Source organism: Carcharhinus amblyrhynchos, chromosome 6, assembly GCF_965287045.1.
Source record: "Carcharhinus amblyrhynchos chromosome 6, sCarAmb.v2.hapA, whole genome shotgun sequence".
Lineage (NCBI taxonomy): Eukaryota > Metazoa > Chordata > Chondrichthyes > Carcharhiniformes > Carcharhinidae > Carcharhinus > Carcharhinus amblyrhynchos.
This window is the reverse complement of record NC_137329.1, coordinates 52,414,784-52,431,117: the sequence shown is the minus strand read 5'-3', so window position 1 is coordinate 52,431,117 and position 16,334 is coordinate 52,414,784. Positions and strand designations below refer to the sequence as shown.

The 16,334-nt window shown below is 41.4% G+C and overlaps 1 protein-coding gene across 2 annotated transcripts in view; it reads left to right on the top strand.

Annotated features, from left to right (window-relative positions):
* syt12 (synaptotagmin XII) overlaps positions 1-16,334 on the top strand; it is a 217,164-nt gene that overhangs the window by 106,223 nt on the left and 94,607 nt on the right. The window lies entirely within an intron of this gene.

Sequence of the window (16,334 nt, the reverse complement as noted above, 5' to 3'; positions counted from 1 at the left end):
AATAACTACTTGAGAGTCTCTTTGAAAGAAACAGGTAACACTTTATTTTCTAACTGTAAACAGGTTAACTGAACTATTAACAAATTAAATAAATACCATTCTAATGGAATGCTGTTTGGATAATTACAATGCCCACTTACTAACACATAAAAAAAATAACTTTTTAGTCACATCAAAATATAGTCAAGTTTGCTGTCTTCCCATATCTTCTTTTCTTCTGTTCTTGTGTCCTTCTGAAATGAAATTAGGCTTTCTTTTAAAGACATAAAATGTGGCTTTTACACTGGCTGAGAATTGTCTGTCTGTGTCTCTCTGGCTGGCTGTTAGCTGTGGCAGGCTGTTGGCAGTGGTCTTCTTGTGGTTTCTTGCAGTCTTCTGGAGTTGGGAGAGGTTTTACACTCCTTATGATGTGAAAATCTCACTATAGGATTGGTTTATAAGTTATTGAAACCATCAAAATTCAAATCCAATAGGCTGCTGTGATTCAAATGCTTATTTAAAATTGATTGGTTAATATTCAAAAACATGTTTTGATTCGAATGCTAAAGGCTGTTACGACAGCAACCCTGTTGTTTTGCCTCTCAATACAATGTTTCCATCTGCACTGGATTCTTGCACCTGTACCTTCTTAGCACACAGATAAAACTAAATCATCTTTTAAACAATTTTTACAACTCTTAGCATATTACCAGTATTTATAATGTTTAGAATTTTACGAACTTCATAATAATTTTGAGAAATAAGTTTGCTGAATTACTTGGAGAAGGACAGCCATTAACCACAGGAAAGGCTTTTTACACCTTTTAATGACTTCTCAAAGATGTGTCCAGAAAGTTTGTTTGCCTTTCATGACAATGTCAAGACTTGTCCAGGCATGAAAATTAGCTCAGGGGGTCTTGTCATTCCATCTCTGCTCCAGGGAAAGCTAAAGAGTCACCTGCCATTTCAACTCCATTTTGTTTTAAAGTAACATGTAGACTTTAAGTTTTTAGTTCTTTAATCCATATTGTGTGAGTGTGGCATTTAGGTCTAGGACACTATCCGGAGGAATTCCTGCTACAATGTCCTGTGACTGAGATGATTGGCCTTCAACAACCACAATCATCTTGTGATGCTAGTATATCATTAAGAATGTTTTAAAATCATGTTCTATGCTGTTTGTAAGCTGGCCTTTTGATTTCATTGTGGCACTGGCTGTCTGTTAAACATCCTTTTATTGTTGCTTCAATGACTTAAATGGGGCTTTGTTTATTGTTACTCTGGGCCTCTGGCATTTGTTTTATGACCATGCAGGGGGAAGCTTGGGTGGCAGGTCATGTGTTTTGGATAGTTTCTTTTTTCTTCACAGTGAATTCAAGACTTCACTTTCAGCTTTGAGGCTGCTAGCTGCTGGTCGATTTAGGTGCTGTCCTGGTTGTCAAGTGGAAAGCAATGTTTTTCTGTCCCTGGTATTGGAAATTCTGCTGGCTAGCTCGAAGCAAGGTTTCCGGCCTTCCTGAAGTGAAAATTCTACTGTTGGTGGTTCGCTAGCTAGTAACTAGAATCTGTCACTCTGGTGTTTTGTGAAGCTGTTCTGACTTCAAACTTGTGTGTGTTTGTGTGTGTGTGTGTGTGTGTGTGTGTGTGTGTGTGTGTGTGTGTGTGTATGTGTGTGTGTGTGTGTGTGTCTGTGTGTCTGTGTGTGTGTCTGTGTGTGCATGTCTCAAAAGAACTGCAGCATCTAGCCAAAGGACTAAGTTCCAGCATCACGTGAGCATTCATGTTTAATATGTTAATCCTGTGGCAAAGGCTTTGTTTATGGGATTTGTTCAGTTGGAACGGTGTTTAGCTATTAAGGGTTATACAATATCATGATTGCTTCTGTTTGTAATTGGTAAAAGCTATTACTGATTTTCTTTCTATACATGTTAGCTGTATTTAAAAAAAACTTTGTTTGATAAAAGCTCCCTAGTGTGTCATTTGAATCAACCTGAGGTGAAACATTTCATGCTTATCCTAGCCAAATTCAGAGTGATCCAGGTGGACTTCATAAAACATTTTGGAGTTTCTGACCTGAAATATAACAATCTTCTTTTGTGACTCAAGTCAATGGGGACATTTCATTGAATTTCCATTGGCTTCAATTGTGCCAGGACTCCTTGATGTCACACTCAGTCAAATGTTACCTTGATGCCAAGAGGAGTCAGTCTCACCTTGCTTACCAAGTTTCAGATCTTTAGTCCATCTTTGAACCAAAGCTGTAATAAGCTATGGAGTTGAGTGGCCCTGTGCAAAACTGAAACTGAGCCTCGATGAGCAAATTATTTGTGTGTAACTACCACTCAATCGTACTGTCAATTACACATTTTTATCTCCTTGCTGATGATTGAGAGACTAAAATAGAAGCAAAATACCACAGATGCTGGAAATCTGAAATAAAAACAGAAAGTGCTGGACAAACTCAGCAGGTCTATCAGTGGAGAGAGGAACAGAGTTAATACTCTGAATCTGTATAACTTCTTCTTGAGAGAAGAATGATGGGACAATTATTGATGGAATTGGATGTCCCATGCTTTTCATGGACAGGTCAATTTTCCTCTTTGTTGGGTGTCTGTGGCATAGTTATACTGGAATAGAATTGTTAGAGAGGTATCTAGTTCTGGAACTCAATTCTTCAGTAAGACAGCTGATGTGAGCCTTTGCTGTATCCATTGTCTCTAGCCATTTGGAGAGGGTCCGGGGAGGTTCACGAGAATGATTTCGGGAATGAAAAGTTTGATGTCTGAGGAGTGTCTGAGGACTTTGGGTCTGTACATGATGGAATTTAGAAGGATGAGGAGGGATGTCATTGAAACTTACAGAATAATGAAAGGCCTGGATAGAGTGGACATAGAGAAGATGTTTCCATCAGCAAGAGAGACAAGAATCCAAGGGCATAGCCTCAGAGTAAAGAGCCAACCCTGTAGAACTGAGATGAAGAGGAATTTCTTCAGCCAGAGGATGGTGAATCTGTGGAATTCAGCCACAGAAGGCTGTGGAGGCCGGGTCATTGAGTATATTTAAGACAGAAATGGGTAGGTTCTTGATTGGTAAAGGGATCAAAGGCTACGGGGAAAAGTGGGAAAATGGGATTAAGAAAATTACCAGCTATAATTGAATGGCAGAGCAGACTCAATGGGCTGAATAGCCTAATTCTGCTCTGATATCTTATGGCCTTATCTCTTGATATCACATAGAATGACTCAAATTGGCTGAACATTGGCGTATATAACATAACCTCAGGAGAAAGCTGAGACAGATCATCCACTTAGCACATCTGGCTAGAGGTAGTTATAAATGCTTCAACCTTGTTGTAGAATCCCTACAATGCAGAGGAGGCCATTCAGTCCATCGAGTCTGCACCAACTCTCTAATAGAGCATCTTACCCAAGCCCACCCTCTGCCCTATCTCCATAACCCCACACATTTACCTCACTAGTCCCACTAGCATATACATCTCAGGGCAAGCTGCATAAAGGGAAATTTAGCATGACCAATCCACCTAACTCAGACAACTTTGGAGTGTGGAAGGAAACCGGAGCCCCTGGAGGAAACCCACACAGACATGGGGCGAATGTGCAAACTTCACACAGTCACCTGAGGCCGGAATTGAACCCAGGACCCTGGAGCTGTGAAAAATTCCAATATGTAATAAAAAAAGTTATGTTCCACCCCATTAAATCTCTCACTACTGTATATGCTATATAATCAGGAAATTAGCTTGAGTTCTAATATTTCATACGTTGGGTTTTCTTATTCACAATACCTAAATTGCTTCACTTGTATTTTCCAGTCAAAGAGAAATTAGCTAGTGATCAAACCAATCAATCGATAGCTGATCCATTGTACAGATGAGTAAGCAGTGTAACTTTTCAAAGACTGAGATCCATGAACTATTCAAAGACAGACATCCATGAACTATTGGAACTTTATTCAATACTAACTAAATGACCCAGTCAATACCACTGCAAGAGTAAGTACAGGTGACTGAGGGAAAGGTAATTTAGTTCCCAATATACAGCAACAGAATCTAAGTCATACGTAAAGTAGGAACAGGATTGTAAACTTCACCATGTTGCAATGTTAGTTTTACTCAGTATAACCAATTTATATCCCATGCCTAAAATTGCAGTACATACTTTGCAAGTGAAGTTTCCAAGCACAAGCTTCTAGTAGTAAGATTGTTTTCAGTGAAGTTCATATAAGACCATACAAATCTCATTGAATGACAACCAGTTGTGCTGCTGAACATGGGCACTTCCTTTGGGGATGGTCTTTGATTTGATTTATTATTGTCACATGTATTAGTACACAGTGACAAGTGTTGTTTCTTATGTGCAATACAGACAAAGCATACTGTACATAGGGAAGGAAAGGCGAGAGTGCAGAATATAGTGTTACAGTCATAGCTAGGGTGTGGAGAAAGATCAACTTAGTGTGAGGTAGGTCCATTCAAAACTCTGATGGCAGTAAGGATTTTTAGTCGGTTCGTATGTGATCTCAGACTTTTGTATCTCTTGACGGAAAAGGTGGAAGAGAGTATGTCTGGGGTGCATGGGGTCCTTGATTATGCTGACTGCTTTTCTGAGGCAATGAGAAGTGTAGACAGAGTCAATGGATGGGAGACTGGTTTAAGTGATGGACTGGCCTTCATTCACAACCTTTGTAGTTTTTTGCAGTCTTGGGCAGAGAAGGAACCACACCAAGCTGTGATACAACCAGAAAGAATGCTTTCCATGGTGCGTCTGTACAAGTAGAAGTTGTAGCAGACATGCCAAATTTCCTTATTCTCCTGACAGAGTAAAGAGAGAAAGAGAGAGACAGCAGTGAAAGTACTCCAATGACTCCTTGAGAGAATGGGCTCCAGTTAACTTTTCTCAATGAACCTATTAGAGGATTTTCACAATAACTACATTGCAGTGTTAATGTAAGCCTACTTGTGACACTAATGAATAAACTTAAGAACTTAAGCTTATTTCTTTTTAGTTTAGTTAACATGGCAATGTCCTCTGTTGACTGCTTGATGTATTTTTCTATATGTTAGGGAAGCTTTGTTATTCACACTTAACACTCTCCAGGAGGGAGAAATGGGCAATACCAGACTGGTGTTGAACCAGCCAAGGATGAAACTAAAATAAATTTAGGAAGCTTATCTTATTCAATACTTAATGCATCCAAGCAATGCAGTGCAGCAATCAACAAATAGATTTGAACTGTGTCATCATAGCAGGAGAATATGTCAGAAGAAGTTACGCAGAGAGAATTATATACAATGTGCAGCACAGGAAGGTACCTTCTGGCTCGATTGGCATATGCTAGTATTCATATTCCACACATGAGGCGCTTCCGCCTTTTATCTTAAAATAGAATCATAAAATCTCTATAGTGCAGAAAAAGGCCATTCAGCCCATCAGCTCTGCACTGACAAAAATCCTACCAAGAGTCATAACCCACATTTTTACCCCGCTAATCCCTCTAACCTATGCATCCCGAGACACTAAGGGGTGATCTATCATGGCCAATGCACCTAATCCACACAGCTTTATCCAATTCTATCAGCATAAGCTTTATCCCTTCTTCCGCAGCTGTTCATCTATCTTCCCTTTAACTGCCTCCACCTCAACTATTTGCTGGGGTAACAAGTTTAACAAATCACTCTTTAGTTAGACATATCTCCCAAAGTCCCTGTCAAATTTATTAATAACTATCCTACATCTCTGGCCCCCAGTTGTTGTCTCGCCAGAGGTGGAAATATATTTATCCTATCAAATCTGGTCATAAGGATCACTCCTCAGCCTCCTTGTTTCCAGAGAAGAGGCCAGCCTCTTCAATCTTTCCTGGTTGGTAGTTGGTACTAGTTGCAATCAATTGATATAGTGCTCAGTTCAGGTCTAGTGTCCAGTTCTGGTCACTTGGAAACAGGAGATAAAGTAGTAAAGCATTTAGAAAAGATAACATCCAGAACAGTACTTCAAATTAAATCATGAGAGTAGAACAAAAAGCCTTAGGTTCAAATTAGGGAATTCTTCACACAAAGCGCAATTAACACATGGAATTAGCTCCCAGTTCAAATGAAAGGGATGTATACTCTGGAATTATTTAACAATCAATTGATGATTAATTGGACGCTGCAGTAGAGTGACTTCTGTTTCATCTGGATGGATGACTCTAAACGGGTCAAAATATCTTTGCCATTTGTAATGTTCTGTGTTATCTTATAAATTTTCAGCAAACTTTCAAACAATTTCTAAAACGTTAAGATCATAGCAAACTCTCTACTGAAAATCTTCACTCGACCTTCACTTTTTAATCAGCAGGGTCAATGGAGCCTGACCTTAACTGCTTTACACACCACAAAGAGAATCTTGCCTCAGGCAACCGAATCAACAAAAGGTCACCATCAATAAAGAAATCCAAAAACATGAAAAGATTTAACTATCTCATCATTGTTAAATGTTTGAAATCTGACCCACTGTGGTGGTGCCATCAGCATACTTGAAACATTGCATTGACTAAATAAGTATTCCAGGCAAAGTGGATCATTAGTTTAAAGCCATCTGGGAGGATTTTAGGAGTAAACTGATCAGTCCATGTTGGGGGTGACCATTGGGGTCATGGTCACTGTACAAAGTCTCACAAAACCAGGTTAAAGTCCAACAGGTTTATTTGGTAGCAAAATCCACTAGTTTTCAGAGCACTGGCCCTTTGTCAGGTGAGTGGGAGTTGTATTCACAAACAGGGCATATAAAGACACAGACTCAATTTACAAAATAATGATTGGAATGCGAGTCTTTACAGGTAATCAAATCTTGTGAGTGGAGAGAGTGTTAAGCACAGGTCAAAGAAATGTGTATTGTTTCCGGACAGGATAGTTAGTGAGATTTTGCAAGCCTAGGCAAGTTGTTAAGGGGGTTACAGATAGTGTGACAAGAACTCAAGATCCTGGTTGAGGCCGTCCTCAGGTGTGTGGAACTTGGCTATCAGTCTCTTCTCAGTGACTCTGAGTTGTTGTGTGTCATGAAAGCCACCTTGGAGAATGCTTACCCGAAGATCAGAGGCTGAATACCCATGACCACTGAAGTGTTCCCCAACAGGAAGACAACATCTCGCCTGGTGATTGTCGAGCGGTGTTCATTCATCCGTTGTTGTAGCGTCTGCATGGTCTCCCCAATGTACCATGCCTCGGGACATCCTTTCCTGCAGCATATCAGGTGGACAATGTTGGCCGAGTTGCAGGAGTATGTAGCGTGTATCTGGTGGATGGTGTTCTCATGTGAGATGATGGCATCTGTGTCAATGATCCGGCATGTCTTGCAGAGGTTGCTGTGGCAGGGTTGTGTGGTGTCATGGTCACTACCCTCCTGAAGGCTGTGTAGTTTGCTGTGGACAATGGTCTGTTTGAAGGGTTGTGCAGTTGTTTGAAGGCAAGAAGTGGGGGTGTGGGGATGGCCTTGGCAAGATGTTCATCTTCATCAATGACATGTTGAAGGCTCCAGACATGTTGTAGCTTCTCTGCTCCGGGTAAGTACTGCACGACGAAGGGTACTCTGTCCACCGTGTCCCATGTTTGTCTTCTGAGGAGGTCAGTGCGGTTTTTCGCTGTGGCGCGTCAGAACTGTCAATCGATGAGTCAAACAAGACCTCTTCACCGCACAGGACCTTCAACCGATGCTATACACTAGATACATCGATGACATTTTCTTCCTTTTGACTCATGGTGAGCAATCAGTGAAACAGCTATATGATGACATCAACATGTTCCATCCCACCATCAGACTCACCATGGACTACTCTCCAGAATCGGTTCTGGAGTGCCAGCAATACAGGTTCGTTTCCAGCTTGGGTCGCTGTCTGTGCAGAATCTGCACATTCTCCCCATGTCTGCGCGGGTTTCCTTCGGGTGTTCTGGTTTCCTCCCACAGTCCAAAAGATGTGATGGTTAAGTGATTGGCCAAGCTGAATTCTCCCTCAATGTATCCGAACAGGCACGGAGTGTGGTGACTAGATTTTCACAGTAACTTCACTACAGTATTAATGTAAGCCTACTTTGTGACACTAATAAATAAACTTAAAACTTAAGCTATGAATTAGCAAAGATTTCTGCATGACTTACATTACTCCGTTGTTAGAATTTTAACAAGTGGAGCTCACTCTCAACCTCCTCATACATGTCAACAATCATGTATTTGCATGATTAAAACACAATAAAAACACATCCAAATAAGTTAGGATGAATGTTTTGCGGCATAAAGACACAATTAATGGTGTAATTTATGGTCCAATGGCCTTGCATTTTGAAATTAGTTAGCAATTTTAATGAGAATTGTTCTGCATATGCTGCATAAAGCACAAGAAATAGGATGCCAGTTAAACCAGGGAAAATTATGAAAGGAAATAAACCTTTCACAGAGGAAAAGGTATATATATATATATAGGGAATATAGCCAAATGATAGAATTGTAAGGGAACAAGGGGAGTATGTACTGCACATGAGTGTGCTGATTGAGAATATGTGGGCTTGTAACTGACTCATGTAGCAAGAAATTTCGCTGCCCAGCAGAGAAGGATCAGGAAATTTAATTTCCTGTGAATTGCTATAAAATATAGAGCTTTTGAGCGTTGGCAGCAGCTGCATTTAGTTCCTGAATTTAAGGAATAAGAAACAATCTGAGCAATGGACAGGGGGCAATCTTATTCAAATGTTTATGTGTCAAGTTCCATAGGTGACACATTTGGAACAGCACATTTACCTGTGGTGACAGCTGAATAATTTGTATTTTAAATAATCGGATGTGTATGCTTCCACATCAAAGCATTCCAATCCTTAAATCTCATTGGTTCCACAGATAGATGATTCATCCTGCCATTCATCAAGGTTCCAAGTGCCACATTGGCCGCCCCCCGCACCCCCCCGCCCCCCCTCCCCCACCGCCACCTCCCCCCCACCTGCCACCCACCCACCCCCCCCACCCCCGCACTGCATTATTTTCAATTTGCACTATTGGCACTATCTGTGTGAGAACTTCAATGTGATTGATGAGAATCATTGAATTATATAATCCCTACCGTGCAGAAGGAGGCCATTCAGCCCATCAAGCCTGCAACGACAACAGTCCCAACCAGGCGTTCTCCCCATAACCCCATGTATTTATCCTGTTTGTTACCAGATACTGAGGAGCAATTTCGCATGGCCAATCAACGTAACCCGCACAACTTTGGACTGTGGGAGGCAACCAGAGCATCCAGAGAAAACCCACACAGACATGGGGCAAATGTGCAAACTCCACACAGTGCCCGAGGCCGTAATTGAACCTGGGTCTCTGGCACTGTGAGGGAGCGGTGCTAACTGCAGTGCCACCTTGCCACTCTGTGTGTTGGCATCGCTGCTGCTGGATGCCCGGTTATCTCCTCGATCTGGTGGCATATCTGAACTGTCTTTGGAAAAAGAGAGATTTGTGCCCCAGAGGCTGCTAGATCTTACTTCGAGGTCATCAGAAAGCGATGTGGTTGTTTTACTGACTGTAATACCTAGCCCACTGAGTGTGTTAATGGAGTGTTCTACCAGCTCATGGCAGCACACTTGGATGTCTTGATATCCATCGCTGTTCTGGGATCACACTTTGCATATTCAATTCTCTAAATCCAACTCTCTTCTAATCCTCTCCAGCATGGGGACTGGAAGCAGTTAGTATTGCTTAATTCAAAATGTAAACTAGATTTATTTCCTTAGGGAAATAACATTTTGCGAATCAGTGATTTGAGATATAGTCCAAAGTTCTCTGACCTCTCCCCCCGGGATTCTGTAATTCCGCTGCAGTGAATGGAGAACTGAGCGTCAAATTCTTTGTTCTCGCTATCAGTGGTGGTGGGGCGTACAACATTGGAGAATTCCGGCCATAATGTGCGAAGTGTAGTGTGTTTAGGATGAATAAGTAATTTTAGGCCTAGGAATTCCAAAGCATTCCAATACTGGGGTTTTCCTCGCCATATGTGTGGATCTCTTGTAGACAGATTAATAGAGTGATTGCTATGCTTAGTCAACAATCCCATAATCATTGGAGCATTCAACTTCGAGTATGATAGGAAACAAACTCAGTGCAGTTTTTTTATTGATCTCACAATTCCTTTGTCCCTGCACTTAGAAGATATCTTTGCTTTGATCCTACTTTTAAAAAACTATTATTCTGTTTTGCATACCAAAGAGTCATCCTATTTGCAGACCTTTTTACTACACACCAAATGCTAATTTTGTGTCGTGTAAATTAGATATTAGGGCCCAAAGTTTGTTTTATTTGTTTGTGGGATGTGGGCATCACTGGCTAGGCTGGCACTTATTGCCCACCTCTAATTGCTCTTGCGAAGGTCATGGTGAGCTGCTTCCTTGAACCACTGCAGTCCATGAGGTGTGGGTACACCAACAATGCTGTTAGGGAGGGTGTTCCAGAGCCTTGACCCAGTGACTGAAGGAAATTTCTCTCCAGAGTGAATCAAGGTGAGACTGTTTTAAGGAACCTTGTTCTTTCTTGTGCTAGTATTTGTTTGGGCCCCGCAACTTTAGTGCTAAGAAACACCGTTTAATTTCAGTGATATGGTTGAAATTGGAAGCACCTACACTATAGATTTCCTATCCCAGATGATTAGCCCAAGAGAGTCTAAAAGTGTGAAATGAGCCAGTCTGGTTGACATAGTCATTAATATATTTTTCTTTTATTTATTTGTGAGACATAATTTTTGCTGGCTGGCCAGCATTTATTGCCCATCCCTAGTTACCTTTGAACTGAATGACTTGCTTGGCCACTTCAGAGGGCAGTTAAGAGTTAACCACATTGCTGTGGCTCTGGAGTCACATGTAGGCCAGACCAGGTATGGACGGCAGATTTCCTTCCCTAAAGAACATTGGTGAACAAAATAGGTTTTTATGACAATCAACAATGGTTTAATAGTCAACTGTAGATTCTTATTTCCAGATACTTGTTATTGAATTCAAATTCTGCCATTTGCCATGTTGAGATTTGAACCTGAGTCCCCAGGACATTAGCTGAGTTTCTAGATTAATAGTCTAATAATACCACTCGGCCATCTCCTCCCCCAGTAGGTCAAATGAAATTGGTCAAATAAAGGCTCTGCTTCTTTAGTGTTCAGATGCCTCTTCTTAATGTCTTTTCTCACATTGGCTTTTATGACTTTCCCAATGTTTCCTGAGCGTAGCGAAACATTTCTGAAGTTTATTTCACTTTGGAAACAAATGATATTGGGTCTATGTGATAGCACCTGAGGTCTTATTTTCTGAATAGACTTTTGCCTTTTGTCTTTGCTCTGCTCTCAGTTCATATAGAGATAAACACACATTCTTTCAACTTAATATCACACCATTACTCTTTGCAACTCTCCTAGATTAATGGCAAAGCTTCAAAAGACTTGGTGAATGTTGATTTGCAGTTACTGGCTCTGCAGTAATCTCACTAAGGGAAGCCAATTCCTCTGAAAGTATCGCACAGAGTAGTTTAAGAATTCTTCGTTTTCATCTATTTCTCTGTCTTGAGCCATAATTCCTTCCCCAACTTCAGATTTTGGGGAATTGCAGACCAATCTCCAGGACGCTGGAGAAAAGTCATTGGGACATGAAAACATTTTTGTTTTGGTCATTCTCTTTGCACATTTCTCTTCACCAGATATAAAGATTGAAAATTGGAGGAAGAAAAGGCTGCTTAAATGACAGATAAGCATCATCCAATTGAGTCATGAGTCTTTTTATTTTCTAATGGGTGTGGTGTAAACATCCTTTTCTCCACATGGCTGGGTCTCGGATGCTACTGAAACTATGGGTGTCTCACTCTCCTGCAGGGGTTCAACCCACAATCTGAGACAGCTTTGCAAAAGAGGGGAAGAAAGACTCACTGTTTATTCCTGACCAGTTTATGCCACACGAGTTACACTGGCTGCCACCTACGACCGTGTGTCTCTCTTTCTTGTAGGTAGTAAAATACAACCCAGAAGGGTCAACCTGAGACTTCATGAGAGAGAGAGAGAGGGACCACTGTTTATTCCTGATCAGTAGACCCTCATGAGTGAGCAGTTTCGAAGTGTTTGGCCTTCACGATTCTGTGCCCCGGAATTATGTTCTGGCTTTTTAGTGACTCACAAGATGGATGATGAGAGAGAAAGACTCTAGTCAAAGATAATTTAAATAATTTATTCAAGTATAACTCCAACCAAATTCAGTTGATACTACAATACTATGCTATGGAAAGAAAATTCTGTAAGGGCACAATGTAAATTCTTAGCATTACACAATTTACACAACTTTTACAAAAACAAGAAGAATCCTCCTCAACCTTTACCTAACTGGGGGATTTCTGAAGGCTGAGAGAATATACTCACCACTCCTCGGATTATTTTAAAAACAAAAGTCCTTGCTATTGTTGAGAAAATAGTTGATGTCTTCCCTGGCTGCTGGATCTTTCTTGATCTTTCCTCTGCCATGAAATAGTTGAGTTCACTGCTTTCCGACATTGCACAACTCTTCTTCATTGAACTCCTTGCCGAGTTAACTGCTGAAAGGTTAACCACTTCTTCTCTTGTGTCCTCTTGGCCAAAGTTTGATATTTTTTAAAAGACAGTTCCCTGAATCAAATTGGCTGACTTCTCCCATCAGTTCTAAACAATGGGGTGCAAAGTACTCACAGGATTAAACTGACCTGATCAGTTTCAATGATAAAGAACCTAAACTGTTTTAGGAGGTATCTGAGGGATGCTCTGAGGTGGTTTCCTGGAATGGCTATATGTTTTTCTATTAGTGGAGGCATTATTCTACATAGCTGGGGTAAACTCATTACCATTTCCATTGTCTCTCCTGTAGTTGGTCAGGGCTATCGATAGTCCTCTGCATAATCTTAACAGGTAGCTTTGCCACAACTCATGGTCCCCTTTGTTCACTCCTTGGATGGTCTGGTGGTGTTGGATATTCCAATGTCTGGTTTACAGCCATTTTACTTGAATGTAACCTTTTAAAATAATACTGTCTATAAAGTGTCCGTTGTTCCACTTGAAATTGGCCATGTTATATCAGGTTTAATATAATGTCCATGTATCCTATGGAGTTCATCCAAATGATGGATTTGCTATCTCTTACAGAAGGAAGGCAATAGGTCACAAGGATGGATAGATGTGTTGGCCAATTAGTGGCTGCAGAATGGGGTAGGTCGTGTGATGAGATCGCCATGAAAACATTTCACCTCATTTGACAACCCTAGTCTGACTGCCGCCTACCCCTGCTGGGTCAAATTGGAGAAGAAACCAGTCTCCATATCAATTAAGGGCTCACCCCTGTGAAATTTTCAATCATTTTCCCATCAGAGATTGGTTTCTGACCTGCAAACACCTCCTGTTATCCACTCCCTTGATGAAAATTCAGCCCTTGATCTTTTTACCGAGGTATGGGATGATTCAGTGGACTATCGTATTAACAGGATGCGGAATTTTCTCTTCCTGCCCACAATGGGAATTGTAGTGGGCAGTGGGGGCAGACCATGCAAAGGTCCATCGACCTCAGGCAGGATTTTCCAGTCTTGGGGCGAGCACAGCCAGAAAAATCCCTACCCTAGTGTTATTCAGGGAGATAGCAAGAGGAAGAACATATTTACATCTAAAGATGTGGGGGTTTGGTTGATTGGCCACGCAAAATTGCTCCTTAGTGTCAGGGGGACGAGTAGGGTAACTATGTGGAGTTATGGGGATGGGGCCTGGGTGGGATTGTTGTTGGTCCAGTCTTGATGGACTGACTGGCCTCCTTCTGCACTGTAGGGATTCTATGTGTATAGCACTTTCACAACAGTCTCTAGGTATCCCAAAGCTCTTTATTACCATTGAAGTATTTGTGAGGTGTAAATACTGTTTTAATACAGAAAGCAGACAACTTGCAAATGACAAGATTACACAAACCAATGAGAGAACAAACCAATAAACTGTTTTAGTGATATCAGGCTAAGGGATACTGGGCAGCTCTCTTCTGCCAAATAGTGCCATGGGATCTTCCACCATTTACCTGAGAGGCCAGACAGGGCCTCAGTTTAATGTCTCCAACAGTAAAGGACTCTCTCAGTGCTGGACTTGGAGTGTCAGCCTGGACTTGGTGTTTAAATCAATTCAATTCAATCAATCATTGCACATCAATTCAAATTAAAAGAAGAGCAATGCTATATCTCAAATGTCAAAATATATTTGCTAGTTACATTAATCCAGGACAATAGGGTCTGAAATGTTGGTCTGTTGGGTACACGCATTCAGTGGGGCCAGAAGTGGGTGCAAAATCCACTTCTGGACGTGGTTACCCTTAAACACGATTTCACACTGGTTGGCCAATTAACAGGCAGTCAGCATAAAACATGAGGTGGAAAAGACTCTGGAGCTGGCAAGGGAGCGGGCACGGAGAAAAGGGAAGGTGTAGACTCACCCTGCTAATGTCCTCCCTCAGGGGGTCACCTTCTGGCAGCACAGTGGCACAGTGATTAGCACTGCTACTTCACAGCGCCAGGGATGCTGGTTTGATTCCCGGCTTGGGCCACTGTCCGTGTGGAGTTTGCACATTCTCCTCATGTCTCCATGGGTTTCCTTGGGTGCTCCAATTTCCTCCCAAAGACATGTTGGTTAGATGAATTGGCCATGCCAAATTCTCCCTCAGTGTACCCACACACGCACCAGAGTGTGGCGACTAGGGGGTTTTCACAGTTACGTCATTGCAGTGTTCATGTCAACCTACTTGTGACTAATAAATAAATAAACTTTAAGAATCAGAGCTCTGAAAAATAAATAACATTGGAAAAACTATGCAAAGAGTGTTGAGGCAGTGCATTCAAACACAAACATCAATCCCCAGACACCTTCTCCATTTTATTTCAGCCCCGACAGTTCACTCCGCCATTGAGCGAGGTTGAAGCGGAAACAAAGACCTTTTGGCCAGTCGGCCCACCTGCCAATCAGAAAATCATGAGCCATGTAAAATTGCATTCAATTGGCCCCTTCATGGATTAAATTTCCAGCTTGATTGTCAGCGGGCACACTTAGGCTCCCTACCATGCCAACTGAAATATTGTGCAAGTGCGCAATGATGTCAGGACGTGGGCCCAAAGTCTTCTTGCACGATTTCACGCACTTTCAGGTTGGGCACCCATCCATCCGAGCAACATAAAAAACTGACCTAAACTTTTTTTTAAATTATTGCACCAACAAGCGACAAATGTAATCTGAGAAAAATCGATGGAATCTTCCATAAGAACAAATACAAGCTGTAGCGCAATTGATTTAATTAATTGCTCATAAATCATTAACCTTAAAGAATGGCTGGCTTCCTCTATCAGCAGTATCTGGATGTCAGCAGTGCACAATCATCGATTTTATTTAGCGCTCTTGAGGAATGTAGCCCCATCCACTGCTGAGCAAACGTAAATCTTTTCTTTTCTCCTCATATGAATTCTACTGAATTACAGAAACAGGCCACATTGGCCCATTAGGCCCAGACTGAACTTAGGTTCCGCGCCAACCTCCTTCACCCTTCTTCATCTAACCCTGTCAGCATATCTTTCTCTTCCCTGCTGCGCCCTTGGTATAGTTTCCCCTCAATTGCATCAATGCTATTCATGTAAATTCTTTCATGCTGTAGTGAGGTTCGCATTCTCTTATGGCAGGGAGAATGAGTTGACCAAAAGAGAAAATGCTGGAAAGTCTCAATAGGTCTGGTAGCATCTGTAAGGAGAGAAAAGAGCTGATGTTTTGAGTCCCGACGACCCTTTGTCAAAGCTGAGAAGGAGTGGATGTTGTTTGAAGAGGACTGCCATCCTTAGAACAGCAGAGCAGCGCAGAGCAGCTGATTACAGTGTAATCTACTAAATGTATCTCCAACAAAAAAAAACACTTTCAGCGAGGCACTTAATCACAAAACAAGCTTTCAATAATTAACCAGCATGCATGTCAGTTTTAAGGTATTGCTCATAAATCTTATTAAACATTTATAAATAACCCAAAACCTAGTTTTTGCTGCAGTCAACCTTGATGGATGTACTTTCACCGATATTGTAAAACAAAACAAAGCAAGACAAAATGCTTTCACTAATTAATGAAATTAAATAGTGATAGTGGGGAGATGTGTGGGGGGGAGTGTGGTGCGGGGGGTTGGGGGTGGAGTGGGTGGGGATGGAAAGAAAACAATCATTTGTAACAAACGTCATGAAATGAAAATAAAAATTGCTTGTGGGGATTGAACCGTAAACAGATAAAGAGCGGTGAATTTGGAATCATGTTGAATCATGAATCAAAATTGA